An 8,994-nucleotide genomic window follows, 5' to 3' on the forward strand; every position below is an offset into this window, starting at 1 on the left:
TCCTGTCTTTCCTCTGGGATCTGCGGTGTGCTCTGGACTCCAGGTATGCAGGACTGCTGACCATCCCTGGAAATACTGAGTCCTTCCACACATTAGCGGCTTTGCCCATGTGTCTCTGCTGGGAAGATGCCTCTCTCTATTATTCACCTAGCAAATTCCTACTGATTCTGTAAGTCTCACTGAGAATAGATGCCACATTCCTGTGAACTCGTCACTGTCTGCACAGTTAGTGTCTCCTACCTGCACATTATAACACCTATCACGTTTGAAATGAGCTGTTTTTGGCTTGCCCCTCATGCACCTGTGAGTCCTTCTTGGGCAAGAACTTTGCATTTTGGGGGACTGTGTTTTCAGTACCCATCACAGAGTAGGAACCAAGCAAGGTATGTTGAGTGAGAGGAGTGATTAGGTGTATCTATTTAAAACACACACGATATTGCAGTGGATGGTTACCCCAAACCTCCTAGTTAAGCTCATTCAGTAGAAGCCCCCATAGCAGCCCTCACTGAACCATCCTGCTGGGTTCTCCCTGCCCCACCTTCCCTTAGGGAATCCATGGGGTGCTGTTGAGGGCCCAGGAGCAAGCCTCGATGACTGATTAAGAACCAGAGGTCTACACTGAACTGCAAACAATACAACTCAGAGCTACCACTGATGGCATTTCTACCGTGTGCCCCGCACCGTGGGATGTTCACACATCACGTTTTCATATGGTCCCTCCAACAACTCCACTTTACCTACAAGGAAACCAAAAGGCCAGGGCATGCAGAAGCCAAGCTCAATGTCATATTTCTTGCTTCCAAACACATGACCAGGAATGCCATACCGTCTTCTTGTCCAATGGCCCATTGAGTCAGGGCAGTAGACACTTGAATAAGAGGGCTTTACCAGATGCACCACGAGGCTTGAAGCAGAAGGTAGGGGCAACTTGAAGAACTAGGCCCTTGAGCAGGGGCTGGTTCTCCGAGACCAGTGGCCACTGGGTTAGCAGGACAGGACAGGAAGCTTTTCTGCCCCAATAGCTGGCTAAAGGGTCTGCTGCTGACATGTGGCCCAGGATTGAGAGAAGCCAGCTGATAGGGAGGGACCTCGAGGAACTGGATATCATCTCCAGGGTTGCCGAAGGGCAGCCTGCAGCCAGAGAAAGACTCTCGGGGCCCCGATATAGAAGCATCTTCCTCACACCTGAGTGCAGGCAGAACTCATGAGGGCTAGCGGTGCCTGCGAGGGGAAGCTGGGTGTGGCCAGGGGCCCCTCTGGGGAGATGAGAAGGCAGATGCTGACATGAGTGACCTGCCTGGTATTCACTCTGATGGGTCTATATTCAGCCATTGGCAGCTTGGCCTTGCTTCCAGCCAGGTGGCCTGAGGAAAGGACTAGTCTGGGCAAGGTCTTGACAGATTGGCTACCTCAGAAAATCACTCTTTCCTCCTTAACTCCTAAGAATTGTTTTGTTTTTCCCCTAGTTTTTTAACAATGTATTTTTAATTTTTTTAAATTGTGGTAAAATACATATAACATAAAATTTACCATCTTAACCATTTTAAGTGTACATTTCAGTGGCATTAAGTACATTCACATTGTTGTTCAACCATCACACCATCCATTTCCAGAGCTGTTTCATCTTCTCAAATTGAAACCCTATCCCCATTAAACACTGAGTCCCCATGCCCCCCTGCCCCCAGTCCCTGGCACCCACGACTCTACTTTCTGTCTCTATGAATTTGACTACTCTAGGTACCTCATACGAGTGGAATCATACAGTATTTGTCTTTTTGTGACTGCTTATTTCCCTTAGCATAAAGTCCACAAGGTTCATCCATGTTGTAGCAGTGTCAGAATTCCCTTCCTTTTTAAGGCTGAATAATATTCCATTGAATGTATAACTACACTTTACAATGCAAACTATACTTCGTTTATCAATTCATGGGTCGATGGACACTTGGACTGTTTCCTCCTTTTGCCTATTGTGAATAATGCTGCTATGAACGTTGGTGTACAAATAACTCTTCAAGTCTCTGCTTTCAATTCTTTGGGTATACACCCAGAAATGGAATTGCTGGATCATATGGTAATTCTATGTTTAAGTTTTGAGAAACTTCCATAGTGTTTTTCACAGTGACTGTACAATTTTACATTCCCACAAGCAATCACAACAGTTCCAATTTCTCCACATCCTCGTCTACACTTGCTATTTTCTGGTTTTCTTTTAGTAGTAGCCATCCTAATAGGTGTGAATAATGTATATTTTTTTAAATCCCTAAATTAAAGAAGGTAAGGAAGTGCTTATATTTAGGGCCAAAGAGCTCAGAAGATCAGTCCATTTCTTGGCACAGCAGGAACAGCAGTTCATGCTCTTGAGACACATGCTTGCTCCTATGTATCTGCATGTTTGACTCTGTTCCAGACTGAGAAGCCCATGAGCCTCAGCCCTCGTCCATGTGATCTTTCTATTCTGTGGTCCTAACAAAGAGCTGGGCACATAGCAGGGGACACTGGGAATGGCATGTTTCCTAGAGCTCTTGATCCCAGACATGCTTTCCCCAGACATAACCATCCACCACCTCGGAATCAGCAAGTTCTCCAAGCCCTTCCCAGTCACACACTGGCTTTCCACACAGAGCAGAAAAACCTTTATCTCTCTTGCTACATTGCCTTGTGACATTGGCTGTGGACTACTGGATGACCTGTTTCTCATCCCTGGTGACCAGCTCCGTGTCTGCCCTAATTCCCACATGGACATATAAGTCCCCTATTAAGATGGAATGTTTCTAAAGCCTCACAGGCAGGTTAGCGAAAGGCAGAAATGTGTACTAAGAGAATAAAACCCAGTGTGGAATAATGAGTGTTGGAGAATGCAGGGAGCACATCTTAACAGTGACAGGGAAATCTACGTCTCACTGTCAACATAGCTAGGGGGTATTAGTCTGGGCTTTCAGGGATAATTTTCAAATCAAGGCTAAAGAGGTTCAGGAAAATGCCTGGAATAGAGTGTCAGCTCAAATTGCATCTGTTTCCACTTGAGATGGTCCTTATGGCTGAGATGTCTAAATCCTCTCATTTCTGCAAGGAAGGAGCTGGTGCTGCTCCCAGCAGGGCCCTGGTCTTGGGGCTGGAGTGCAGAGGAGCAGGTCAGAGGGGCTGTGGTCAGATCAGGGGTCTCCACTTGATGCAAAAGGAAAGAGTAAATTTAGAGAAGGGCAAGTGCAAAACCACGCATGAAGGCCAAGTTCTGAAAGCTAAGAAAAGTGTAGGACCATGGGCATATGTAAACCAAAGGTAGGCATCTAAAGCAGGTGTGAGGCCAAGAGCCTCGAGTATGGAATGAAGCAAAAGTGAGCAAACCACGATGAAAGAGGTGTATGTTGTGTTGTGTAGAGGGTTGGAGGAGAATGATGAGAAGGAGACGGGGGCTACTGAGCACTAGGTTGGAATATCTGGGAACATTCTAAGTACAATGGGTGGGCTGGAGCATCGGAAGTGTGTGTGTGTGTGTGTGTTTGTGAATGAGTGTATGAGTACACATGTGAGTTTGTATGAGTATCGTGTATGAGTGTGTATGTGCATGTATATGAGTTTGTGAATGTGTACATGAGTGGATGTGAGCCTGTGTGAGTGTGTATGTACATTTGTGTATGGGGCACAGGGAGAAGTGTGGAAGATGGCCTGAATTAAAGAGCTGGGGTTTGAAGGTCTGTGGCACTTTAGGATGATTTAAGACACTTTATCTTAGGACAGCTCCCAAATCATGACAGCCAAATTACTTGCATCTTTATAAGCCTCATCTTTATATGAATAATTAGAAAGTGGAATGCACAAATCTGACAGTTACATTTTGGTAGCCAGCTTCTGAGGTTCTCTTCCACCTTCACAAGGATCCTTGCTTCCCGGATCCATTTGTGCCCTTGTGTAGCCTCTTCTCATCCTGAATTAGGGCTGATCTGCGTGACCCATAAAATATGGCAGCAGTGATGGTGTTTGAGGGGGTTCAGGGCACGCTGCCCCAAGATGTGCCACTCTGGTATGTGGATTATTTTGAGCTGAAGACAATAAAGGCTCAGAAGACCCTGAAAGAAACTTTGACCTCCCCCCCACCACTAACTGACTTAAAGGATTTAAGATGGAAGAAGGCCTGTCCCCAGGACAGGCCATCACCATAGATAACTCTGGGTATGGATAGACTGGAAGAGTGCTTGCTAAGCCGATTCTTATCAAAGCTCTGAAAACCAAGTAAAAGTGAAAGTTACCATTTGTAAGAGACATTTACATTCATAAGGGAAATCTCCATTTGTAAAGGTATCTCCCTCTCTGTACCGGGAAGAAGAGGGGATGATCTTATCTCTAGAAACTTTTATCAATGCAGAAGGCAAGGACTTAAATCTGCATATTAACCTTACTCTTGTTTACTGTGCTTTTCTGGTAATTGCCCATAGCTGATGCCCCATACCCCCAACATCCTTCTTTGTCTTTAGCTAAAGATGGTATTTAAGATGATACTGATGATGTTATTAAATATCATCTTCAGTAAAGGCAGAGGAGGATGTTGGGGGTAGTGGTTCGGGATTTCAGAGGGGAGGAAGACAATTTACATGGAGATGGAAATGCAAATTTTTGTTAAAAAAATTTTGCTGGGCCAAAAGTGGGATTGTTGGTGCCTTTCTATCACACCTATTTCACATTATACTGTAGCTATCTTATGATATTAGCTCCTTCCTGGAACAGGCCTTATATGTTAAACTCTTTTAGGCAGTTTGGGGGAAGGTCAAACGTTCTTCCTGAGTCTTCTGAGCCTTTATTGTCTTCAGCTCGAAATAACCCACATACCAGAGTGGTGCATCTTGGGGCAGCCTGCCCTGAACCCCATCAGTGTGTAACGTTGAAGGCTGTTTGATAAAAAGCCTTGCAGCTTCTGCCTTAGTCTCTTGAATCACTTGCTCTGGGGAAGCTAGTGCCTTGCTGGGAAGACACTCAAGACATGGCCTGTGGGGGGCAGTGAGGAGGGGCAGTGAGGTCTCCCATCAATGGTCAGCACCAACCTCCAGCCATGTGAGTGGCCAGCTTGGAAGTGGACACCCCGGCCCCAGTCTAGCCTTCAGATGACCGCAGCCTTGCCCCACACCTCACTGCATCCTTATGAGAGACCCTGAGCCAGAACCACTCAGCCAAAGCATCCGCAAATTCCTGAACCACAGACATTGTGAGATAATAGATTTTTATTGCTATTTAAGCCACTAAATTTGGGGTAATTTATAAAGCAATAGATAACTAATACAATATTATAGGAACATGAATAAAAGAAGTGTCTTTAAGAAAATTTGTGTTTCCCAGGATAGGTTATTCAAAAACTATGCATACATATAAAAAATGCATAGTTTCAGATAAGTAACAAAAACCTGCAATTGCAGCAATGCTAATATTTTCAGGTGATTTATGAAAATTTGCCAATCTGAAAGAAAAAATATGAACCAAGCAAGGTGACCCTTGAATATGGAATTCACATTATCTGTCTCTTCTATCTCTTATCCCTTGACAATCCTCAGTGAGTCTCCATCAAAAGGTGGTCACCCATGTGGAAGATTAATGGAGCTACTTTACAAGGGAAAGAGAGAAAGGCACCCTGTGACACTCCTGAAAGAAAGACAGATTGCCTGGAAATTCAACAAATGTGTATTTTCTTTTAGAGCTGAGCTCTTATTGTGATTGTCGGTTGCTTTCTGAGATATTTAGCATTCAAATCAGAAAACAGAACCCTCATTCCACACAAAGAGACCAGGTTGCTCTGTCTTTTGTGATGGTGAGTTCTTCCTGCTTGTCTCTCCATTTGGAAATTATTTTAACAATGACCCTGGTGGCTTCCCTGAGGCTGTCCATCACATTAGCTCAGAAAGCACTGCCCGGGTACTGTTGACCCAGCTCTGTCCTGAGCCTCCAGGGAAGTTGCAATGATATGTGGCCTTTCCCATTGTAAGCCTTTCCTAGGCAGCTCCCGCCAGCAGGGGACTGGGACTCTTCCTTCTACAGAGAGGCATAAGACTCTTCTCACAAAAGGAAGCAAAGGAAAAAACTTATCTGAAGAAAGTGACAAGAGATTTTCATATATTGAGGTATATGGGGTAATTATTTGGGTTCAAAACTGATTTGACTTGAACTAAAAAGCTGATTTATGGCCTATCAAACATTGTACATCTGCTTAACCATTAAGGTAAAGAATGTACTCTCTTAAAATAAGAATGCATACTTCCCCTCCTAAGCCCTATTGGAACGCCCTATTGGTAAAGTCAGGATTAGCCCCTTTCAGGACGTTAGGGTCATGTTGACCTGCTAATTTGCAACTAAATACCTCTTTAAAACTTTGATGAAAATGTGTCCTGGGTATGTTTAATGTATGTTCTTTGTTCTAAAAAGATATAAGACTGTACTGAAAACCACATTTCTCCAGAATGCTTTCCAAAGCCTCCCCACGTTATAATCCTCACTCTGGCTCAAGTAAAACTCATCTTATTTCTCTTATCTATAGAATGGTTATTGGTTATTTTGCATTGACAAAGGATGCCTCAGACCTTTGCTGAAAAGGTGATCTGTATCTTTACAGTCGGAAGTGCCAGTGGGTCAGTGGGGGAGTAATGACAATGGGACCCATCAGTGTGAACCAGATCAGGAGAGAGGACAATGCTGACACCCAATGGGATTCCAGATTGGGGGTTCTTGTGCCATGAGGATGCCTCCTGGGGGATTTCAGGAAGCCTTGAGAGAGGCTGGGTGAGGGTAGAGCAGGAAAAACGTGACCCCATAGTTGTTAATCCCACAGAGTGGCATTCTGCATGATGCCCACCTCAAAGCCTTGATGTTTGGAGTGTTTGTTCTGTAAGGGAGGCTCAAAAGAGGGAATAAAGAATTGGAATTTTTAGAATTAACCTGGACTTCCCATGTCCATAGTGAGAGTTTGGAGTAAAATCTGCTCTAATTAAAACGGGTTCCTTTGCTCCCCAGGGAGAGAGCAAGGACAGCGCCTCTGTCATTTTGTATCTGTTAAGCAGAACCACCAGTGACAATTGGCAACTCCCTTCAATAAGAATTAGAATGTGAGAGTTCAGTATGATCCTGGTGCTGAGAGTCTTCTGGTTCCAGACATGAGGGGTGTACCTTGTAACTTTTTCCTGGGAATTACTTGTACTGTGGCCATTCAGTGACTCAGTGCTGGTGGGAGGGCTGCCCTGAGCTAAGGACAAAAGGGGCCAACTCCTCCCATCTCACTTGATAGTGCCACCCCCTCCATGTCACGTGATCATGTTGGGAAGTCCCTGCAATTCAGAAAAGAATTATGACAGAGATAGGGGGCTCTCTGTGGCCTGTGTGCATCGCAGCATGACAGATCCACATTCAAGACAGGCTCCCAGTTTCACTTTGTCTACACTTCTTGAAGTTCACGGGCCTCGTGAGCCTAACAATATCCCTGGGTGTCTATGAAACAAATTCTAAAAGGTGATGAAATGATGAAAGGGTATTTATTTTGGGATATCCTGATGTTAGCAAAAAATATTTTGATTGTTGACTTCAGTATTTCTAAAACTAGCAACTTAACATATTCCTTAAAAATATCAGCAAACCTTCAAAAAACACTGCAGTTTCCTGACCTGGCTGAGCTACAGGAAGCTCCGGAGTGGGCTGATAAGATTCACATCAGACTCTCTATTGGCTTGTCGATGATTTATCCTCTCAGAGCAGAGTCACAAAGGAGACATACCTGCCAGTGCCTGGTGAAGAGAGAGGTGTCGGCCGTGGATTCCGTGGGCGAGGCCCTAAGCTGAGGGCAGACAGTGTTTGGGAACGTGATTGGGGGAAGACTGCCAGCGGGGTGAGGAGGTCAGATGGGGGAAGAAGGGCAATTGGTAAGGGTGGGGTGTCATTAAGCAAGCACTTGCAGGACAGCTGGAGCCCAATCCCACAATGGAGAACACTCCTCCAAGTTATTCCAACCAAGGGACAAGGAAGAATTTAAAGTATTAGCATAAATTTCAACGTTCATCTTTATATTATGCAATGCCGGTTTTAAATGCAAATATCAGCATTTCACTCATATTCATGCCATATTCGTATCAGAGTCATTGAATTCATAGAATTTGTGTTTGGTAGTTCACAATGCATCTATATCTTTTACTAGAATGTTGGCTAAACAAAACTAACTCATCTGGTTTCATTTCACTTCGTGGGAGTCCATTCCACCAACACCGTCTGTCTTGGGCTCACTCATGAGAAAGGAAGGGCTGAGAGGGAAGAGGTGTGGGTTGCCCTATCCTTTGCTTTCCTTCTATCTCTTCTCTTTCAGCCCAAGTGGGTGGCTAATACAGGGGAGGAACATGAGTAAGAAAGGATGTGATAGGCTTCCTTTTCCGAGTCTTCTTTCTGCATGTGAAGCAAGTTCTGGCATGAAGGGAAAGTGTGACCTCTTAGGGTATCTGTGCCCCTTTACTCAGTCACAGATGTGACTACTTACTTTGTACTTGCTTTCTTTTTTTTTTTTCTTTTTTTGTGAGGAAGATTTGCCCTGAGCTAACATCTATTGCCAATCCTCCTCTTTTTGCTGAGAAAGATTGGCCTTGGGCTAACATCTGTGCCCATCTTCCTCTACTTTATATGGGATGCCGCCACAGCATGGCTTGATAAGTGATGCATAAGTCCATGTCCAGGATCCGAAATCGCAAACCCTGGGCCCCCAAAGGGGAGCACGTGAAGTTAACTACTATGCCAAGGAGTCAGCCCCTGCTTTCTTTTTTTTGCAGCCTGTTGTGTACATTCAGGACTGTCACAGGCTGACAGGATGCTTGTGACGTTCCTGCAGCACTTGATCGAGCAGAAGAGGAACAGGGGACAGCCTTTCTGTGGAGGGAACACAGAAGCAAAGGAACAGATGAAGGCCAGAGAGAGACCAGAGCTTGTGGGGTTCCTGGAATATACTCAGCTTAATTGGGGAGCAGAGTCTGCACAGGGAGGAGT

This window comes from Diceros bicornis, chromosome 5 (genome assembly GCF_020826845.1).
Source record: "Diceros bicornis minor isolate mBicDic1 chromosome 5, mDicBic1.mat.cur, whole genome shotgun sequence".
NCBI lineage: Eukaryota > Metazoa > Chordata > Mammalia > Perissodactyla > Rhinocerotidae > Diceros > Diceros bicornis.